At 38.4% G+C, this 24,081-nt stretch overlaps 1 protein-coding gene across 1 annotated transcript in view; it reads left to right on the top strand.

Annotated features, from left to right (window-relative positions):
- Positions 1 to 2,612: 2,612 nt before the first annotated feature.
- Positions 2,613 to 24,081, top strand: part of MEF2B (myocyte enhancer factor 2B) — an 83,064-nt gene continuing 61,595 nt past the window's right edge. The window contains exon 1 of the mRNA XM_070746300.1: positions 2,613 to 2,878. The gene's annotated coding sequence lies outside the window, so the exon portion shown is untranslated. The remainder of the gene's footprint in view (positions 2,879 to 24,081) is intronic.

Raw genomic sequence — 24,081 nt, 5'->3', positions numbered from 1 at the left:
TGGGTACTGAAAGAGCATGTGCACACGCTATTGTGACAAGTGCCCGCACCCATAATTCAATGTCTGGGAAAGACGAAAACAGCTTCCCCCAACCCTCCCGGAGGCCCTCTTTTCCAACTTCTGGCAGGCCCAGTAGGCTCATCTTTTGCCCTCCTCCCCCTACAAAGGCTTCCCTGGAGCTGGGGGAGTGTTAAAATGTTCTCCCCCAATCCTCCCCAGGGGCTTTCGTCTTCTTCTTCTTCGTCGTAGTATTATTATTATTATTATTATTATTATTATTATTATTATTATTATTATTATATAAGGGAAGAATTCACTGTTTGCCACTTTTGAGCTCCTGAATGTGATATAAATCTAACAAATAAATACCTTTATTCTAACAGAGAATTTAACAAAATGTTTATGGGGAAAAATGACTCACCAGGAATTGATGGAATAAGTTGATACTCAGAAAGGCCACAGATAATCTCTGGAGCAGAAATTCAGACAGCCTTTTGAGAAAACTGAGTTTACGTTCTCCTCCACTTGGGATACTTAATGATGGCTTGTTTCACACAAACTGCTAAAATTGGGATTTGACAGTTTATAGCTCCTTGCACACAGAAACCCACAACTGGGTTAATTCAGTCAACCATGATTAGCTATTATTATTAGTCAAATCTACCTCACAGGAAAGTTGCACAGATTATTATTATTATTATTATTATTATCATCATTATCATTATTATTTATTAGATTTGTATGCCGCCCCTCTCCGCAGACTCGGAGCGACTCACAACAACAAAACAGTACAAATCCAGTTATTAAAACAATTTAATACAAAAACAATCACACATCTCATACAAACCATACATAAAATGGAAATGGCCCAGGGGAATCAATTTCCCTATGCCTGACGACAGAGGTGGGTTTTAAGGAGCTTATGAAAGGCAAGGAGGGTGGGGGCGGTTCTAATCTCCAGGGGGAGTTGATTCCAGAGGGTCGGGGCCGCCACAGAGAAGGCTTTTCCCCTGGGTCCCGCCAAACGACATTGTTTAGTCGACGGAACCCAGAGAAGACCAACTCTGTGGGACCTTACCGGTCACTGGGATTCGTGCAGCAGAAGGCGGTCCCAGAGATAATATTATATATATATATATAAATAAATAAACGGACGGACGGACGGACAAACTAACTAACAAGCAAATAAATAAATAAATTCTCGCCTTCTTTAGTTTCCACCCATTGCTTCTTGTTCTACCCTTAGGTGCTTTGGAGAATAGGTTGACTGCTATCATGTCTCCCCTGGTCCTTCGCCTCATCAAACTAGCCATGCTCAGTTCCTGCAACCGTGTGTCCAATCACACTTGGACAATAAAGAATTCTATTCTATTCTACGCTAACATTAGCAATTTTAACACAATTTTCTACTTACACCTGCAGTCGATAAAATATTAACCTTTAGACCGCACTGTTCTTGAGCTGTTTTTATCAAAGAGCTTTTAGAAACACCTCATTTCCCACACATGCTCTTGAGAATGAAACTCCAGGCTTCAAACTGACCCAAAATGGCTTTTCCTTTAAATAATAATAATAATAATAATAATAATAATAATAATAATAATAATAATAATAAATATCCCGCATCAACCATTAGCATCAGTCAGTGGTATTTGTGACACTTTTAAAAATGTTCAGTTGAGTTTTATGTTTAATGAATAAAAGAGATTAATAATATTATTATTATTATTATTATTATTATTATTATTATTATTATTATTATTATTATTATTATTAGCAGTAGCAACCCATATCAACCATGAGCACCAGTCAGTGATATTTGTGACAATTTTTTAAAATGTTCAGTTGACTGAGTTTCATGTTTAATGAATAAAAGAAATGATGATGATGATGGTAATAATCTATCAACCATTAGTACCAGTCAGTGGTATTTGTGACACTTTAAAATGTTCAGTTGACTTGAGTTTCATGCTTAATGAATACAAGAGATAAATGATGATGATGATGATGATGATGATAATAATAATAAGCAGGAGCAGTCAGTGATATTTGTGTCAATTTTTTAAATGTTCAGTTTTAAATGTTCAGTTCTTGATGATGATAGAATAGAATTCTTTATTTATTTATTTAGTTATTGGACACACAAGGAATTTGTCTTGGTGCAGATGCTCTCAGTGTACATAAAAGAAAAAGATACATTTGTCAAGAATCATGTGGTACAACACTTAATGATTGTCATAGGGGTCAAATAAGCAATCAGGAAACAATATTAATAAAAATTTTAAGGATACGTACAAGTTAAGTCGTAAACTGGAGGAAATGGACGATAGGAATGATAAGAAAAAAACAAACATTAATAGTGCAGACTTAGTAAATAAGTACGATGTCGATGATGATGTTGGTGATGGTGGTGGTAGTAGTAATACTAATAGTAGTAGTAGTAGTAGTAGTAGTAGTAGCAGTAGTAATGCGTTGTGGGCGGGGCCAGTAGCCATCCAGTACGGGGCGGTCCGTAAAGTCTCTAGCAGCTAACTTAATTTCCCCAATGTAATCCATTCATGCAAATTCCCCGTCGCGGCAGAGCCAATGAGGAAGGAGTAGGAAGTGCCGCTATGCAAAAGAGCATCCTTTCCAGGCCGGGCCGAAGTGTTTACAAAGTCCGGCGCTCAATCGCCCAGGCGGGAGGTTTCATGCGCTTTGCAAAGACAGATTTTCCTTTCGTTTCTCTTCGCGCTTTGCAAGGAACGCGATGCTGTTTGCAAAAGGCGAAGTTTCTCCGGCGCTGGCGACGGGCTTTGGACAGAGCGGCTGCTGCTGAAGGAGGGAGTTTCGTGCTGAAACGCGAGCACCAACTCACCTGAGCGCAGGTGTGCAAAAGGTAAAGCGTCCGTAAAGAATTGAGAGGGGGGCACGTTAGGGGAATTCGATTTGGAGGGGTTGGAAAGCTTGAGGCTCCCCTTCCTATCGTTGCTTGTCCCTTTCCTCATTTTTGTAAATATTGGAAAATAAGAAATCGATTACTCTGTTTTTGGTCAGTGACACCTTCATCACAGTGGGGGGGGGGGGGAGAAGGGATCCAAAAATTAGGTAATGGTCTTTGACTTAAAAATATTAGCACAGCAGAGAGAGAGAAAAAAGAGGATAAAAATATAAACTTAGAGAATGCTGTCCCCCAAAAAAGATTAAAAACATTCCCAACACCTGTCAAATATTTTACATTGTTTCAGCAGCATCTTTATAAAGAGTTTTTTTTAATTGTTGAATGTTGGAAGTTATTGTTGGATAGGACCCTGCAAATAAAATCTTTGGGAGTGGATCTTGAAAATGATGCCAAAAGATTATTTTTATTCCCTAGCAAAAGGCCAGCTTTTGACGGCAAAGCACTTCTACAGGGTTTATATATGTATATGTATGTATGTATGTATGTATGTATGTATGTATGTATGTATGTATCACATGTAGTAGTGATTTATGTATAAATTTATTCATAGCCAACAAAGTTCTGTACATACAAACATGTGATATATATACAGTATATAGATATAGATATACTGTATAGATATATGTTTTTTCTGTTCGCCAGAACAAGGCTGAAATAGCGCTATCCTAGTCTCCCTTAATTTTAAATATTCAGCAGAAATATGTGATATATATATATATATGTATGTATCAAATGGTTTTGGTGAATTTTTAAAATTAAAGGAGACTAGGATAGCGCTATTTCGGCTTTGTTCTGGCCTCATCAGCTAGCCATACCCTTACATATAATTAATATAATTAATGCCTGGTAAATGTATTGGTCCAGCAGGAAAGGAATATTGGAAGGGGGGGAGATGTAGAGAGACAAGAAATCAGGAATGCTAGAAGTTTGATATATATATATATGTTTATAAAATTTATATGCCGCCCTTCTTGCTATCTGAAATGACTGAAATAATGTAATATAAGCAGGCAGGGGAATTAAAGGCCAGTATTTTGCTAAACACGGTCCAAAAAGTTGCCTCTACAATTTGGTTTTAGACCAGAGTCCTTTAATAATGTGATATTTGTGATCACTCAATCTATATATATCTAATACATAAGCAAATGAACAATGATTTTCAGCTCCACTAGATGCATTGTGGAATAATGGTTAACTGTACTTGTTCATTAAAGAAAGTTTATGATTTATGAAATGATTTAGAGCAATAGACAGCACCATCTTGGTTTTTTTATTAGTCATGCCAAATCCAGTGAGATTTCTTGGGTGCAAAATTACACTGTTTATTTAAGAGTCTTCTATACCTACCTATTGATGATCAACAACATAATGCATAATTTTTACAAATATCTAACCACATTACCCCAATTATAGGCAATGTAACCATCATACCTTTGAAATAATGTATTATTTCTATCGCAATTATACTGTTATGGTATTATCACCATTATTGGTATCTTCTTGAAAGGAATTCTCTGTTTGAGATCTAATTTTCAATAATCTTATAAACAGTCTCAATCTCCTTGAGGGGCAAATGAGGGCTTAATCATTCAATTTTATAAGTATCCTTTTTACCGTAGTTTCCCAGATTTGGGGCAAATTGGTCCTAGTTAAACAAGTATGGCTTAAATTCTTCATTCTGGGCAATGTGGAATCCACCAGGCTATGATAGATTTAGTCACCCTGAATCCTGTTGGAGTGAGTGACATATAAATACAAATAGTAAGTAAGTAAGTAAGTAAGTAAGTAAGTAAGTAAGTAAGTAAGTAAGTAAGTAAGTATGTAAGTAAAGTAAGTATATAAGTAAATAAGTAAGTAAACAAACAAACAAATAAATTTAGATCAAGAAGATCTGTACTGGATCCAACCCAAAACCTGCCCTATACCCAATTACTTATCCATTTTTTTCCTTCATTACACAAAACCGCTTATTAGGAAGTCATAGCAAACTTTGTAAGTCACTTTTTTTTTCAACACGGTTGCAATTTTGAATGGTCGCCGAAGGAATGGTTGTAACTCAAGGATTAACAGCATGATGAAAATAATATAATGGAATTATCTTTATGTCATTTTAACAAGTTAACTTTGATAGTTTCATCAATTTTCTTCTTCATCGGAATACTGCTGGATATTTTTGAATGTACATATTTACATTGGCAATTTTAAATGTATATTTATAGTTGCAATTTTAAAATCAGTGTAAATATCCCTGCTGTGATTCCTAATTTGTTCATAGATTATTACTCCCCCCCAAAAACCCCCAACACTTTCCCCCAATTTTGGGCAATTTGCCCAGCTTTGGGAATCACTGATCTATATAATAGGGGCCTAGGAGTAAAGCTTTTAGTTTTCTGAAAGAGAGTTAAAACATGGCACTACAGCTTTGCGGAGGTGTCCAAAAGAGCACATGGGGTTGGTTGGTGCCCTGCGAGCCCTTTCTTCATCTTTATCATCTGCTTTTAACAGGATGTAATTATTCTTGACTCTTAAAAAACTTCCATAGTTTTTTTTCTCTTTAAAGAAATTCTAGTCTTATCGCTACACTTCCATCCATTGGTTAATAACATTCTAGAATCTCCACAACAACAAAAAAAAATCCCATTTATCAATTATATAATCTTATATAGAGACCTTTAAAGATAATAATTATACAAATCTTGTAACATTCCAACAATATCAATAATTATACAAATCCTTTTCTTTAAAGAAAATAAAAATTGATTGGAGGGGGTGATTATACAGTAGGTTCAAATTAAAATGGATAATTAAATAATTGGGTTTAATTTGGCCCCATAAGATTTTAAAATCGAGAACTCAAATATTATTTTAGAGCAATAGCAAAATACTTGTGTCCTGGAATACAGTGGTACAAAGTGGAACATTTTATTTCATTACATTGATTGCAGCTATTTAAGATTGGAAAAACTTTTTGCTACAGCTTCTTAGATAAACATGAGGTTTTAATTCTTATTTATTTTATTTATTATTTGGATTTGTATGCTGCCCCTCTCTGAAGACTTAATTTGAAAACTAAGATACATGTTTATTATACACATTTTAAGAAGTCTTTTTTAATCCCACATTTATTATTTTTAAAAATAAGGTGAGAAACATACCTAATACCCCTTCTTCTTAATTTCCCCATAAAAGCAACTCTTGGATTGGGTTGAGAGTGATTGGTCCATTGTATCAAGAATATAAAGGATTTATATTTACAACAAATGTTAGATTGTTTGAAGCCATAAAGTATATTGACTTGAAAATCGGCAATCAAAATATGAGGGTCGCCCAGAAAGTAATGCACTGCGGGTTTTTTCTTCAACAATTATTTATTGAACACAACAAAACTTACATACAAGAAAGAATGATATTTCTTCTACACGCCCTATTTTTCCATGTAATCTCTGTCCCGTTCTGTGGCCTTCGTCCAGTGAGACCCAAGGGGGTGTATGTCCTATCGGTACCACTACTTGTTCTGGTCATGAAGCTTGGAGCTCTGCCGAATCGTCTTCTAATGGCTTCACCCTCTGTCCCCAGCGACTAACCGTACTTCTGTCGACTGCAGATTCTCCATCAACTGTACACAAATGTTTGTGAATGTTCCCAACAGTTTCTTTCTCCGCAGTGAGAAATTCAGTGACGACATGCTGCTTGTAACGTATGTCACTTACAGACGCCACTGCTTCAGCTACGCTATCTGTCTGAAGAAATGCAAAATTTACACACACACTCCTAACAATTCAAATAATGTATATTTAAAGTTTCGCATTTGTACCATTACTGTAGACTGAGAAAAAAAAAGTGGTGTACACTATTCCTTTCTGGGTGACCCTCAGAGTTGATAGGAAAATGCAATGAACATTTTCAGGTTATTTAGAAATCATGAAAAACTAGATCAAATAAATTAATTAATAAATTAATAAAGTACAGGTAGTCCTCGACTTATGACAATAACCAGGACCACATATTCCATCACTAAGCAAGGCAGTTTAGTGAGTAGTGCCTGATTTTATGACCTTTTTTTGCCATAGATGTTAAGCGAATCAGTGCAATTATTGAACAAATTACATGGTCACGAAGTGACTCCACCTTCTCCCATTGATTTTCTATGTCAGAAGCTGGCTAGGAAATAGCAATCATATGACCCTGGGATGTTTTGATCACGTGGTTGTGGGGATGCTGTGAAAGTTGTAAATGCAAGCCACTTTTTTCAGTGCTGTAATACCTTTGAACATTCGCTAGACAAATGGTTGTAAGTCGAGTGTCAAGGTTTCGACTGACACTCAAACAAGCAAGTATGATCGAGACGAACCAATCTTTGAATGCAAAACTTTATTGAGTACAGTGTTCCCTCGATTTTCGCAGGTTCGAACTTCGCAAATAGCCTATACCATGTTTTTTCAAAAAATATTAATTAAAAAATACTTCGCATTTTTTCCCCTATACCACGGTTTTTCCCATCTGATGATGTCATACGTCATCGCCAAACTAATAATTTTTGCAAATAAATAACAAAAAAAATAATTATTGTTAATAAATAATTATGTTTATAAATATCAGGATCACTAAGTGCCTTATTCAATGGTGAGTATCAGTAATAATGGTGAGTAAATGGTTGTTAAGGGAATGGGAAATGGTAATTTAGGGGTTTAAAGTGTTAAGGGATGGCTTGTGATACTGTCCACAGCCAAAAATGGTGTACAGTATTTACTTCCACATCTCTACTTCGCGGAAATTCGACTTTCGCAGGCGGTCTCGGAACGCATCCCCTGCGGAAATCGAGGGAACACTGTACATCATTTTAGCAATGATGAAAGCAAAACCAGCATTAGCTAATTCCTACGCAATTCACATAATTAAAATATAGCTTTCTTCACCCACTATTAGTGCAGGTCATATTGTCTAATTAAATGTCATGGTATTGTTATGAGAAAATATGTTTGCGGTTTGGCAAACACCTGCTGGAGGGACCTTGGTTCTCACTATTGTCTTCTTGATATCTGCAGCCTACATTACACTTCCCCCTTCCATCTAGTTCATTGGCAAGACAAGAAGCGAAAATGTTTGCAACAGCCCAAGTGTGCTTTAACTTGATATAGAAGACTGTAGATGTGTTACATTCATTCATTCATTCATTCATTCATTCATTCATTCATTCATTCATTCATTCATTCATTTTGATTATAGATGGGGAAAATGGATGAAAAGAAATTCCAATGTGCAAATACTGCTATAATGGTAATGGGAACTATATAGTCCATCGCACGGAACGTATATTGAAAGAAGGCAGAATGGCTATATAGAAAGGGGAGTGTCTTCTTCTTTTAAGAACAGGCCCGATGGGAGAAATCAAAATTAAATTGAATGTAGTGGCAATGGAATACTTAAGTAGGCATAATAAAGCAACCAGCAGAGACACCAAGAATGAATGGGCACTGAATTTATTTTATTTATCAAATTTAGAAATTGTCCATCTCACTCCTACAATGACTCCGTGAGGGTGTACAATTAACTCAGAGGTTTTCAAACTAGGCAACTTTAAGACTTGTGGACTTCAACTCCCAGAATTCCCAGCGTAGCTTGCTGGAGAATTCTGGGAGTTGAAGTCCACAAGTCTTAAAGTTGCTATGTTTGGGAATTAAATGAACGTGGATTGGCTATAGAGAGTACCAATATAAATTATGCTTGAAAGAAAGAATGAAGGATGATTGAAAGAATGAAACCAGGGACCAGAGGGTCAGCCTCAGAATAGAATAGAATAGAATAGAACAGAATTCTTTATTGGCCAAGTGTGATTGGACACACAAGGAATTTGTCTTTGGTGCATATGCTCTCAGTGTACATAAAATAAAAGATACATTTGTCAAAATTCATAAAGTACAACACTTAATGATTGTCACAGAGTACAAATAAGCAATCAGGAAACAATCAATATTAATATACCGGTAAATTGTAAGGGTACAAGCAACATTTTACAGTCATAAGTGGGAGGAGATGGGTGATAGAACGATGAGAAGATTAGTAGTAATAATAATGCAGCCTTAGTGAATAGTTTGACAATGGTGAGGGAATTATTTGTTTAGCAGAGTGATAGCGTTTGGAAAAAATTGTTCTTATGTCTAGTTGTTGTAGTGTGCAGTGCTTTGTAGCATCATTTTGAGGGTAGGAGTTGAAACAGTTTACATCCAGGATGAGAGGGGTCAGTAAATGTTTTCACAGCCCTCTTTTATTTATTTATTTATTTAGTTATTTAGTTATTTAGTTAGTTAGTTAGTTAGTTAGTTACTTAGTTACTTAGTTACTTAGTTAGTTAGTTAGTCCAATACACAATGAGGGTTTTAGTGGGTATATATCTTTATACACATAGTAAGATACATGATAAAGGTTATAGAGGAGATACTCATAGTAAAATATATCTAAGAAATAATAGAAAAGAAGGTATAGTAATATGAAAGAATAGAAGAAGAGATATAGGAATAGAAGAAAGGTATAGGAGATATAGGAGAGCAATAGGACAGGGGACGGAAGGCACGCTCATGGACTCGTGCAGTACACAGGTCCTCAATGGAAGGCAGGTTGGCAGCAATTGTTTTTTTCTGCAGTATGGTGGTTAGATTCTCAAAAAGAGAGAAGTGAGTATTTTAAACAAAAAATATAAAGCTTTTAAATAGAAGCAACGAAACATTGCAACAGAAGGAAGAAGTACATATGTTTGGTGTCAGGGTGAACTGGATTTCGCCCTGGGTCTTTTTAATTATTTCATCTTTAATTTCTTTGGCTTATTCTTTCTTGCTCCTTTGGGGCACCAGGCCTACTGTTGTTTACTCCAGAAGGCGATTATGTGATGGGTATGTATATAAATATACGTCTGAGGTGCCACAGCAGACCTCTGGCCTTTGTGTCTCCCAGAAAACAGAGTTTTCAAACACGCATCTCTTTATTTCGAACTCGGTGCTCGTGTAAGCAATGTGAGAGAAGTAACAATTCAGCAATGAGGAAATAACCTTGGCTCATTCTCTGAGGCAGAGTTCTGATTTTCATATCTTTCAGAGTTAAATCTGACCCTGAAAATAAAATGCTATTTAATAAATGAACCAAGACAAATTCCTTGTGTGTCCAATCACACTTGGCCAATCAAGAATTCTATTCTATTCTATTATCAGAGAGGGGCAGCATACTGTATAAATCAATCAATCAATCAATCAATATATTGTATTTGTATTTATATGCCGCTTATGCCAAAGCGGACTCAGAGTGGCTAAATAAATAAATATATAGTTTTTATTTGAAATATTTACATATCTAAAAAAATCTACGAGACCGTCTTCTGCCGCACGAATCCCAGTGGCCGGTTAGGTCCCACAGAGTTGGCCTTCTCCGGGTCCTGTCGACTAAACAATGTCATTTGGTGGGACCCAGGGGAAGAGCCTTCTCTGTGGCAGCCCCGACCCTCTGGAATCAGTTCCCCCTGGAGATTAGGATTGACCCCAACCTCCTTGCCTTTTGTAAACTTCTTAAAGCCCACCTCTGCAGTCAGGCTTGGGGGAACTGAGACATCTCCCCTTGCCTATGCAGTTTTATGTATGGTATGTGTGTGTGTATGCTTTTTATATAATGGGGTTTTTAGGCTTTTAATGTAAAATTGTTATTTTAGACTTTAATATTAGATTTGCTATTATATATTGTTTTATCACTTCTGGGAGCTGCCCCGAGTCTGCGGAGAGGGGCGGCATAAAAATCTCATTAATAATAATAATAATAATAATAATAATAATAATAATAATAATAATAATATTTACTTACTTACTTACTTACTTACTTACTTACTTACTTACTTACTTACTTACTTACTTACTTATTTATTAGTTTTGTATGCCGCCTCTCTCCGTAGACTCGGGGCGGCTCACAGCAATAATAAACAATATATAACAAATCTAATAATTTAAAAGAAACACTAAAAGTCCCATGATTAAAAACAAACATACACACAAGCATACCATACATAAACTGTATAGTCCTGAGGGAGATGTTTCAATTCCCCCATGCCTGACGGCAAAGGTGGGTTTTAAGGAGTTTACGAAAGGCGAGGAGGGTGGGGGCAGTTCTAATCTCTGGGGGGAGCTGGTTCCAGAGGGTCGGGGCCACCACAGAGAAGGCTCTTCCCCTGGGTCCCGCCAAACGGCATTGTTTAGTAATAATAATAAATTATTATTTAATAATTATTATTATGTTTAATAATAATAATAATATATGACATATACACAACAATACACGCACAAATCTTTACATAAATAATATGCAGATTCAACAGCTTCTGACTGGTAGCAAGCCAGCTCTGAATTGCATTTTCATGGAGGGGGAAATGGGCTCTCTAAACCAGGCCAAAAAATTCAGGTGCGTCGTGATAGGTTTTCTTCTGGGTGTCCTATTTTAAAAGGTTTTATTGAGTACAACAGGGTTTTTTCCCCCCTCCTAGGACAGTGATGGTGAAGCTTTTCTGCACTGAGTGCCGAAACAGGAACACATGTTTGCACATGCGTGCGTGCACCAGAGCCTTGGAAACTCGAAGACCAACATGTGCATGCCAGCCACCTGCTCTTCTGGTTTCCGGTATGCGCATCTCCGCTGTCCAGCTAGCTTTTGCGCCCACCGGAGCCCTGGAAATCCGAAGACTAGGTGGCTGGCATGCGCATGCACACTGGTCAGTTGGTGTTCAGGTTTTGGGGGCTCTGGCACGCAGATCAGCTGGCTGGCAATGCTTAGCGCATCGGAAACCAGAAGAGCAACTGGTGACAGTGCACCTACCCACAAAGAAGGCTCTGCATGTTACGTCTGGCACACGTGCTATATAGGTCCTCCATCACATTCCTAGGATCTTTGAAATAGGAAATATACTGCTCAAAAAAATTAAGGGAACACTCCAATAATAATTAATAATAATAATAATACTAATTTATTAGATTTGTATGCCGCCCCTCTCCGAAGACTCGGGGCGACTCACAGCAACACATTCCTAGATCTGAACGAATGAAATATTCTCATTGAATACTTTGTTCTGTACAAAGTTGAATGTGCACAACGGCAGATGAAATTGATGGTCAATCAGCGTTGCTTCCTAAGTGGACAGTTTGATTTCACAGAAGTTTGATTTACTTGGAGTCATATTGTGTTGTTTTAAGTGTTCCCTTTATTTTTTTGAGCAGTGTATAAGACGTATACTGTATTTTCAAATTTTGTCATTGAGCGAAGAAAGACCTCATGATTCATCTAGTCTGTCCTTAAACTATTTTCTGTATTTTATCTCAGGATGGATATATGTTTATCCCAGGCATGTTTAAATTCAGTTACTGTGGATTTACCAACCACGTCTGCTGGAAGTTTGTTCCAAGGATCTACTACTCTTTCAGTAAAGTAATATTTTCTCAAGTTGCTTTTGATCTTGACCCCAACTAACTTCAGATTGTGTCCCCTTGTTCTTGTGTTCACTTTCCTATTAAAAACACTTCCCTCCTGGACCTTATTTAACCCTTTAACATATTTAAATGTTTCGATCTTGTCCCCCCTTTTCCTTCTGTCCTCCAGACTATACAGATTGAGTTCATGAAGTCTTTCTTGATACCTTTTATGCTTAAGACCTTCCACCATTCTTGTAGCCCGTCTTTGGACCCGTTCAATTTTGTCAATATCTTTTGGTAGGTGAGGTCTCCAGAACTGAATACAGTATTCCAAATGTGGTCTTACCAATACTTTATATAGCGGGATCATAATCTCCCTCTTCCTGCTTGTTATACCTCTAGCTATGCAGCCAAGCATCCTACTTGCTTTCCCTACCCCCTGACTGCACTGCTCACCCATTTTGAGACTGTCAGAAATCACGACCCCTAAATCCTTCTCTTCTGAAGTTTTTGCTAACACAGAACTGCCAATACAATACAGTACTCAGATTGAGGATTCCTTTCCCCCCAGTGCCTCACCTGGTCCTCAGGCCATTTGCAAACATCCCATGGTCGTGTGACCACCATTTATGATATTTTTTTTTACCAAAAATCATCATTTACTTCCCATTTTTGTAAAAAATGCCCCAAAGCAAAAAAATGGATTTGTTTAATGACATGACAGTCACTTTATGACTATGGTATTCGCTTAATGAGCCTTCATAAAAATGTCATAAAATTCAGTCGGTCACCCAATAGTCTGTCTACAATCATCACAAGTTTTGACCGTAACGGGCAGGCTCCCTCATGGTCATAAGGTGACGACTATTTCTAATCTACCACATTTCTCCAAAAATAAGACCTTCCCTGAAAATAAGACACCCCCCTGAAAATAAACCCTACCCCGAAAATACAATTTCCTCTGGAAATCAGGCCTTGCTCCACATCCCCAAAAATAATAAGACCTCCCCAAAAATAAGGCCAAATACTCATTTCAGGGTTCAAAGAAATAAAAGACAAGGTCTTATTTTCCAGGAAAAATTGTAGATTTTAAACGCTATAGTTGGGGGAAAGATCAAAAGCAACATGAGAAAATATTATTTTACCGAAAGAGTAGTAGATCCTTGGAACAAACTTCCAGCAGACGTGATAGATAAATCCACAGTAACTGAATTTAAACATGCCTGGGATAAACATATATCCATCCTAAGACAAAATACAGAAAATAGTACAAGGGCAGACTAGATGGACCATGAGGTCTTTTTCTGTCGTCAGTCTTCTATGTTTCTATGTTTCTGTCTAGCTCACACATGATGTTCTTGGGATTTCCCCCCCCCCCCCCCCCCCATTTAGATCTGTTGCTTGAACTGGGTTCAGATCCTGCCTTTGCCCCCACGGACAGTTATGACTGTGAATTTTCCCCTGACCTCACTGCCTGAAATTAATTTCCAGGAAAAACTTCAGTCTCAGGAGAGTGACATTTTCATTGATGGAAAGTTTCCCAAGGCTGCTAACTTTAGTCCTGGGTGTTTCAGCCATTGTAAGAATTAATGTAAAATTAACCATTTTATTTTGGGACGGAAGCTGGCTTTTTTGGGACCTGAAATGACATGATTGAATTAGAAAGTGAAGCCATGACTGGCCCATGGCATCTAGACTTTACACACACACACAAACACCGTCCCCATGTGTTTTTCAAAAGTGTTTTTATTCAAATGTCTTCCATTACTTTAAGGCATTTAGTTCTCCAAGGCAGAAATATTTTGTACTGTAAATAGTGCTGACCAGGAGTAAGCAACACTTTAGAGCTAAAAGAATCCTTGACATGCTACACATATTGTTGTGGTTCGCTCTGGCCCAGCTCCTGCCCCAAGGACTGTGGATGTGGGGGAGACATTCACATGCTGCAGGCCTGTTTTGCCCCCGGTGGAATCTGCTGATGAAGGCTTCTCTGACCAAGAAGACATGAGTGACAGGGAGGAGGAGAGTGTGGCAGACAGTTCAGAAGGAGATCAATTATCTAGCTCCTCCTTGGATTCAGAACAAGAGTTAATGATACAGCCACTCATGCGGAGAGCAATGCATAGGCAACAACAACTGAGAGATTATTATCAAAGAAAATGAGGCCACCTGTGGTTGGGTGGGGCTGTGGTAATTAGTGAGGCTGCTATAAAGAGCAGCCTGTGGGTTTGGTCATTGTGGAGGATTATCTGATCGTTGTATTTCGTGACTGCTTTACTGACTTTGACCTTTTGTGTGCTGATTTTTCCCCGCTTTGAAACTAAACCAGAGCAAAGTGTGTTTCACTTTGTGAAAGAAGAAGGACTGTGAATTGCCTCACAGCTGCAAGCTAAGTATCTCAGAACTGATAAGGGACTTGTACAAATTACCAGTTTGTTTGGAGACGAGTGCTCTTTGCTATACAAAAAGAGGGCTTGGTTTAAGTGAATTTTCATTATAAAGAACATTGTTCTGAATTTTCAAACGTGTGTGTGTCTGAAATTGTATCTGTGCATTTTTGGGAGGATTCTACCAGAGAGCTCGACAGAACACATATTCAGTGATGGGTTGCTACCAGTTTGGACTGGTTTGCGCGACCCGGTGGTGGAAATTTGGCCCCATTCGCTGGCCAGCTTGCCACGCCCACAAACCAGTTCCCCGGTCGCCGCTATTTGAAAGTAGCTGGCAATGAACCACCTGCACATGCGCAAAGGCTTCTGCGCATGCACAGAGGGACAGTACTTGGATGTAACTCACTATACTCATGCGCACATGAAGCGCAAACTTCTGACACAACATGCACACTTTCAAACGAGTAGGGAAGGTAAGAGAATACCCATCCCTGTGCCAATTGTCCTCCAAAAATGAACTTTGCTTGAAGCGATGTTATCAGGGAAGTCCTGCCATCTTCGGCGCTATCGGTGCGTCCTCCGATGCCGTCGTGGTGGTGCGATGGCAGTGTTGAGGGAATTATGTGTTTAGCAGTCTGATGGCATTCAGGAAAAAAACTGTTCTTGTATCTAGTTGTCTTGGTGTGCAGCACTCTATAAGGTGGTTTTGAGGGTGGGAGTTAAAACTATTTACGTCCACGATGCGAGGGGTCAGTAAATATTTTCACCACCCTCTTTTTGACTCGTGCAGTATACAGGTCCTCAATGGAAGGCAGGTTGGCAGCAATGGTTTTTTCTGCAGTTCTGATTCTCCTCTGAAGTCTGTGTCGGTCGTGTTGGGTTGCAGAACCAAACCAGACAGTGATAGAGGTGCAGATGACAGACTTAATTATTCCTCTGTAGAACTGGATCACCAGCTCCTTGGGCAGTTTGAGCTTCCTGAGTTGGCGCAGTAGAACATTCTTTGTTGTGCTTTTTTGATGACGTTATTGATGTTAGGTGACCATTTTAGGTCTTGAGATATGATAGAACCTATAAATTTGAAGATCTGTACTGTTGTTACTGTGTTGTCTGGTATTGTCAGAGGTGGTAGGATGGGAGGGTTTCTCCTAAAGTCTACCAACATTTCTACGGTTTTGAGTGTGGTCAGTTCCAGATTGTTCTGGTTGCACCACGAGACTAGTTGTTCAACCTCCCATATAATATCATTTGAATGAATTAAATAATTCATGTATTGCATTGCATTATATTATATTATATTATATTATATTATATTATATTATATTCGCAACTTGGGCGTCCTCCTCGATCCACAGCTCACATTAGAGAAACATCTTTCAGCTGTGGCGAGGGGGACGTTCGCCTTGTGCACCAGTTGCGACCCCACTTGGACCGGGAGTCACTGCTCATGGTCACTCATGCCCTCATCACCTCGAGGCTTGACTACTGTAACGCTCTCTACATGGGGCTACCTTTGAAATATTTTCGGAAACTTCAGATCGTGCAGAATGCAGCTGCGAGAGCAATCATGGGCTTTCCCAAATATGCCCATGTTACACTAACACTCCGCAGTCTGCATTGGTTGCCGATCAGTTTCCGGTCACAATTCAAAGTGTTGGTTATGACCTATAAAGCCCTTCATGGCACCGGACCAGATTACCTCAGGGACCGCCTTCTGCTGCACGAATCCCAGCGACCAGTTAGGTCCCACAGAGTGGATCTTCTCCGGGTCCCGTCAACTAAGCAGTGTCGCCTGGCGGGACCCAGGGGAAGAGCCTTCTCTGTGGCGGCCCCGGCCCTCTGGAACCAACTCCCCCCAGAGATTAGAACTGCCCCCACCCTCCTTGCCTTTCGTAAACAACTTAAAACCCACCTCTGCCGCCAGGCATGGGGGAATTGAGATCCTCTTTCCCCCTAGGCCTTTACAATTCTATGCATGGTATGTATCCATGTATGTTTGGTTTTTATATTAATGGATTTTTAATCATTTCTAATACCAAATTACTATTGTACACTGTTTTATTGTCGCTGTTAGCTGCCCCGAGTCTCCGGAGAGGGGCGGCATACAAATCCAATAAATAAATATTATATTACATTACATTACATTATTAATATTTGTTAACCTGAAAAGGTGCAGCTAGACTCCTGATTTTAAATAAATGAGGAAACATGATAAGCTAAAGGCCTTCAAATTTTCTGATTATGATTTTATTTATTTTTACATTACTATTTATTTATGTTTATTGGTCGCCCACGTTTAAGGGGCAGAATGGATGCTACTTGAGTTTAAACTACCGTATGTCACTGGGATTTTGTTTTAACATATTTTAATATACTGCTCAAAAAAATAAAGGGAACACTCAAATAAACACATGGTACATCTGAATGAATGAAAAATTCTTATTGAATACTTGGAGTTATATTCTGTTGTTTAAGTGTTTCCTTTTTTTCCTTTTTTTTTGAGCAGTGTATATTCTTTTGGAAGGAGATCTTTTAATTAATATTCTCCTTTTTGGATCCATTTGGAGACTAAGTGTGTAACACCACTGAATTTGTGTCAGGTTTTAAGATTAAATATATTAAACATGGAGTTTCATTTCCAGTCTCTAAATGGCTAGATACTTTTTGTTCATAAATAGGTAAGCGGTGAGGTTTTGAACTTGAATCACGTAAGAAATTTCATTGTGGAATAATCCAGATTTAAAAACAGCAAACAAGATATTTTCCTTGAATGCCCAAGACGACAAAAGAAATAAAAACATAACAGTTGATTTTTAATGATTTAAAGAGATTGCATTTTGAATATGATTTACTGGCAATATTTGCTTGGCAATATGTTACTATTGTAACATATATTAATTTTTAAAAATGCAACCTGAGACACAGATATTAAGATATTTGTGCAATTTTAAGATCTTTTAGAGATGCAGCACTTGAACAGAAAGTAACAATGCAAGAGTTGAAAAAGTAAAATGAAAATTAATTGTAGTTATATACAGTATTTGAATTGTGAAATAAAAAATCGGAATATCCAATTTTGGATAACCAAGGGATTTAGATGTTTTACAAAGTAGATCTATGACTTTAAAATGTAATTAATTCATCAGAAAATACTTTTTCAACTTTTGTAGAACCCCTTAAATAATGTTTTAGATAGACATTAGATTTTTTGTGTGTGCTATCTTTGTATGAAATTTGAAAACTCTTTGCCTTCTACCTTGTGCGATGAGCTTTAGCATTACCTAGCCAAGGGGCAGCGAGAATAATTTTATGTAAATGTAAAGAAACTAACCTGATTTGAAGTAACGGACATCATAGTTCCCTCTAAGCTGAGCAGTGAGCAATCACTCACTTAAAAATCATCATCAACTCGAGAGTTTTCCAAACCTGCCCAGAAGCCGAGAGGGAAAGAGAGGGAAAGAGTGAGAGGGAAGGAGAGAGAGAGGAAGAGAGGAAGAGAGAGAAACAGATAGAAAAAAGAGAGGAAGGAAAAGAATGGGAGTAAGGAAGAGAGAAAGAAAATCAAAATCTAGTTTGAAACTAGCTCAACTATTTAAGTGGCATTTTGATATTGATAGAGTTGCCCTATTATGAGCTCACTGTTATAGACACACAGTAGAGTACTGTATTTTATTTTGAAATTCTCTGAGGCAAAACAGGGTGGGTTTTTTGTTTGTTTGTTTGTTTGTTTATTATTTCTGTGCCGCCCAGTCCCAAAGGGACTGCCGCTCAGACACTATACTTTTCTGCCCACCCCCCCAAAAAATTAGAGGGAACACTGACGGACATAGGATATGGGTCCGTGAAACTTTTTTTTTTAAGTCTCTGTTTTGAAAATGAGGTGGTAAAGCAATATATTTCTTTATCATCTAGATTTAATAAAGGTTTGAATACAATTTATATTACTATCAATGGATATTTTATATGGGTAGTTCTTTTCTCTTTCCATTAACAGTTTTTTTGTGGTTCTTTTTTTTAATCTTTAGTTTTTAGTTTGCAACTTATGTACAGGTATAATCTTGTTTGGGCAATTCCATGCGGTGGCCTAGAGCAGTGATTTTCAACCTTTTTTGAGCTGTGGCACATTTTTTACATTTACAAAACCATGGGGCACATTGAAGGGGGGGGCAGCTAAAAAAATATTGGACAAAAGAATTCTCTCTCTTCCTCCCTTTCGCTCTATTTCCCTCTCCCTTCCTCTTTTTTTCTCTCTTCCTTCTTTCCTCTTTTTTACTTTCTCCCTATCTCCCTCTATGTCTTTCTCTCTCCCACCTTCCCTCCCTCTCTTTCTCTCTCTCTTGCTTTCTTTCTTTCTCTCTCTTGCTTTCTTTCTCTCTTGTTCTCTTTCTCTCTCTTTCTCTCTCTTGCTTGCTTTCTATCTTCTCTTTCTCTCTTGCTTGCTTTCTCTTTCTCTCTTGCTTTCTCTTTCTCTCTCTTTCTTTCTCTCTCTCGTTTTCTTTCTCTGAGCTTCGCGGCACACCTGACCATGTCTCGCGGCACACTAGTGTGCCACGGCACACTGGTTGAAAAACACTGGCCTAGATTCACCCAGCTGGCTTCATTCTTAAATTAGGATTAAAACTCATTTCAGTGTCTTAACCACTAGCGAAATTCTTTTAGTTTATTTTAGTCACCATAAAATATATAGCTTTTTTCCTTCGCTGTATAATTGGTGTCTTTCTTTCCTGTTGACATTATGGTTTATTTTGTTGTATTTCTCTATGAAAAAGGAACACTGTACAAATAATTTCTGAAATGCTTTAGCAAATACCATACATTTAATAGTGACACCATCATCTCCAAAAAAATCCATGATGTGGATTTTTAATGATGTTACAGGTATTTGTGGCAGGATGTAAGCTGTTCCGAGTAAAACTACCTTTTGCAATTGGCAGATGGTGAATTTGTCGGTGTTTGTTGTAGTTAGCTCTGGCCCAGCTCCTGCCCCAAGGAATGTGCAGATGGATGTGGGGGAAACATCCACATGCCGCAGGCCTGTTTTGCTCCCAATGGAATCTGCCGACGAAGCCTCCTCTGACCAAGGAAGCGTGAGTGACAGGGAAGAGGGGAGTTTGGCAGATAGCCCAGGAGTAGATCAATCATCTGTATCATCCTTGGATTCTGAACAAGAATTAATGACACATCCACGCATGCGTAGAGTGATGCATAGGAGACAACAACTGAGGGATTATTACAAGAGAAAATGAGGCCACCTGTGGTTGGGTAGGGCTGCTGTAATTAGTGCTACAGATAAAAGTGCAGCCTGGTGTTTTAGCCTCATGGCAGTTTATCTGATTCATTGTTTTGTCAAGATCGTGGTTTTTGTGCTGTTCAAGATTGTGTGTGGACTCTCTGGACTTTAGAATTGGACTCAATTTCCCAGTTATTGGGTGAGCAATTGGATTGCATTTAACCTGTGCCTTGTGTGTACCAGAAAATCCTTTTGACATTTAAAAAGGGAGCTGTTTCTATTTTTCTGTTTATAAAAACTTTTGGGTTTTCCTTTTATCGTGTGGTGTGTGTCTTCCTGGACTAATTACCCTGTAATTACGGGCAGTTGAAACACGCCGGCAGAACAGTGTCGATGGTGTTTAAGTGGTGCTCTTGCACCCAATAAAGCACCTATTACTAGTGATACTACCTTTGCTTTCTTTACTGCAGATTTACAATTTACAGCTACATCTTTCCTTCCAGTAGTTCTGCAGTTGCTGGCCTGAGTTGTTCAGCCAACAATCCTGAGCCCTATAGCCCATTTTTCACCAGATATCCAGGAACTCCAACATCTACTACAGTGCTTATTAATCTGGGCAACGACTAAGGCGGTATGGATTTCTATAATTTACATCTCACCGTATTTTTTATGGGAGAGACAAACTTTGAGATTAGACCCCTCCAGTATGGTTGAGTTTCTGGCCTAGCTCCTATTTTCCTCACAGCACACAAGCCCCATAACCACATCAAGATAGGGCCTCACTGAGAGTTGTTGTCATTATTATGTGTGGAAAATTACATTTGCAGTCTAAGACTGATGGAAATTTAGTTATTCAAGCCCTAACAATGGACATAAGTATGATTAAAGTAGTGTCTCCACTAATATAGGCAGTACCAAGCAAAATGGGATTTTTACATCAATTTTGCAACTACGTATAATTTGCAAAAAATAAAATACACAAGGATTTTAGGAAGGAAATGGGGAAAACGTAAAGGAAAGAACAGAAGAAGCAGAAAGAAGGTAATTTCCAACTTCCTTTGATTTGGTTACAAATATAAAATAGAATAGAATAGAATAGTTTATTGGCCAAGTGTCCGCCTGGTGCACCAGTTGCAGCCCTATCTGGACCGGGACTCACTGCTCACAGTCACTCATGCCCTCATCACCTCGAGGCTCGACTACTGTAACACTCTCTACATGGGGCTACCTCTGAAAAGTGTTCGGAAACTTCAGATCGTGCAAAATGCAACTGCGAGAGCTATCATGGGCTTTCCCAAATATGCCCATGTTACACCAACACTCCGCAGTCTGCATTGGTTGCTGATCGGTTTCCGGTCACAATTCAAAGCATCGGGCCAGAATATCTCCAGGACCATCTTCTGCCGCATGAATCCTAGCGACCGGTTAGGTCCCACAGAGTTGGCCTTCTCCAGGTCTCGTCGACTAAACAATGTCGTCTGGCGGGACCCAGGGGAAGAGCCTTCTTTGTGGCGGCCCCGACCCTCTGGAACCAACTCCCCCCAGATATCAGAGTTTCCCCCACCCTCCTTGCCTTTCGTAAGCTGCTTAAAACCCACCTCTGTCGTCAGGCATGGGGAAATTGAGATATTTATTTATTTATTTATTTATTTATTACTTAGATTTGTATGCCGCCCCTCTCCGAAGACTCGGGGCGGCTCACAACACGTGGAAACAAATCATAAATAATCTGACAATTTAAAAATATTAAAGATTTAAAAAAGACCCCATATACTAACAGACATACACACAAGCATACCATACATAAATTAGATATGCCCAGGGGAAGATGTTTCAGTTCCCCCATGCCTGACGGCAAAGGTGGGTTTTAAGGAGTTTACGGAAGGCAGGAAGAGTAGGGGCAGTTCTAATCTCCGGGGGGAGTTGGTTCCAGAGGGCCGGTGCCGCCACAGAGAAGGCTCTTCCCCTGGGGCCCGCCAACCGACATTGTTTAGTTGACGGGACCCGGAGAAGGCCCACTCTGTGGGACCTAATCGGTCGCTGGGATTCGTGCGGCAGAAGATGGTCCCTTCCCCCTAGGCTTACAAAATTTATGCATGGTGTGTTTGTATTTATGATTGGTTTCTTAAATTTAATATTAGATTTGTTTATATTGTTTTTTACTGTTGTTAGCCTCCCCGAGTCTACGGAGAGGGGCGGCATACAAATCTGATAATTAATAAATAAATAAATAAACAAACAAACAAACAAACAAACAAATAAATATTACACAGTATTTCTATAATCATATAAAAATTAATTGTCGTATTTGTTTCATTTTCTAGCAAAAAGTCCAAAAATGATTTCCATTTAGAAACAATATCTGACAAAGTCTTTCATATAAAAACAAAGTTCTGTATTTTTTCTCTCCCAACTATTTCCAAGCAGGGTGGGGTTCTTAAAAAATAAAATGAAGCTGTTCAGACCATTAGTGGGTTTCACTTACCTTCACTAATGGTTCAGAACTGTGAATGCTTGTGCGCAGAGCTTCTACGCATGCGCAGAACGTTCTGTACATTCGCAGAGCATCTGTGATGATGTCTGGGTGGGTGGGCGGAGCCTCCCGCCACTGCTGCTACTGGTTTGCCCGAATTGGGGCAAACCAATAGCAACCCACCACTGGTTCAGACCGAATAGAATAGAACAGAATGGAATGAAATGGATTTGGCATTTTTAATCTCCTTATGATTATTATTTAGATTTAATATCTATTCGCCCCCTTATCAGAGTTATACAACTAGGAATAAATTGAATTGTTTGCAAACTTATCTAATTGTTAGGATATCAAATAAACAAACAATTTATTAAGGATTCTTGAGACCAGATTATAAAAGTTAAAATTATCAAATATTTATTTATTTATTTATTTAGTTTGTCCAATACAAATTGAAAGTTAAGGAGAATAAAAATGTGAACACAAGAACAAGGGGACACAATCTGAAGTTAGTTGGGGGAAAGATCAAAAGCAACGTGAGAAAATATTATTTTACTAAAAGAGTAGTAGATCCTTGGAACAAACTTCCAGCAGACGTGGTTGGTAAATCCACAGTAACTGAATTTAAACATGCCTGGGATAAACATATATCCATTGTAAGATAAAATACAGGAAATAGTATAAGGGCAGACTAGATGGACCATGAGGTCTTTTTCTGCCGTCAGTCTTCTATGTTTCTATGTGTAGTAGTAAATATCAGGGAAGGGATAGAAGAAGAGATATGAGAATAGAATATATCAATGAAGAGTAGAGGAAGGATATATGGATGGGAGAAAAGATATACTGTATAAAATATAGGCGAGACAATTGGACAGGGGACGGAAGGCACACTAGTGCACTTATGCTCGCCCCTTACTATATATATTTTGAAAATCCAGTAAATTCTCATTAACTAAGTAAATAATATACTATACTTCAGATGTTGGGTCTTATGGTTGGGCACAGAATTCACCGGCCCTGTAAAAGTGATTTCAAGATAGTTATCTTTTAGGAAAAATTCTCAGTACCTTTCATCTAAACAGCCAAAAGTGTCCATCTATTAAATGTTAAATTACAGATAAGCCTTGACTGGCAACCATTCGTTTAGCCATTGTTTGAAGTTAGAAGAGCATTGAGAAAATATGACTGGTCCTTGCACTTTGTCCCCATTGTCATACAATCAAAATTCAGCCACTTGTCAACTGACAATTGTTTATGGTGGTTGTAGCATCCCAGGATCAGATATCATGGGGTTGCTGCATTGGTCGTAAGTGTGAAAAATTGTCATGAGTTTTATAAAGTCGAGGACTTATCTGGTCTCTATTCCTTATTAACCTTTTCCACCATATCTTGAACTGGACAGTGGTCTTTTACGAAGTAGCAGTTGTTGTTGTTGTTGTTGTTGTTGTTATTATTATTATTATTATTATTATTATTATTATTATTATATCAATACAACACAGCAAACGAGATCACTATGCTGGATTTCGTATTTCATCACCAGTCGGGCGCTTCCCAAGCACCTAGGACTGCGTGATGTAGTGGCGAATTGTGTTTGCCGATCCCAGTAAAGC

This window comes from Erythrolamprus reginae, chromosome 1 (assembly GCF_031021105.1).
Source record: "Erythrolamprus reginae isolate rEryReg1 chromosome 1, rEryReg1.hap1, whole genome shotgun sequence".
Lineage (NCBI taxonomy): Eukaryota > Metazoa > Chordata > Lepidosauria > Squamata > Dipsadidae > Erythrolamprus > Erythrolamprus reginae.
The sequence above is the reverse complement of the archived record's forward strand: the minus strand, read 5'-3'. Positions and strand labels throughout refer to the sequence as shown.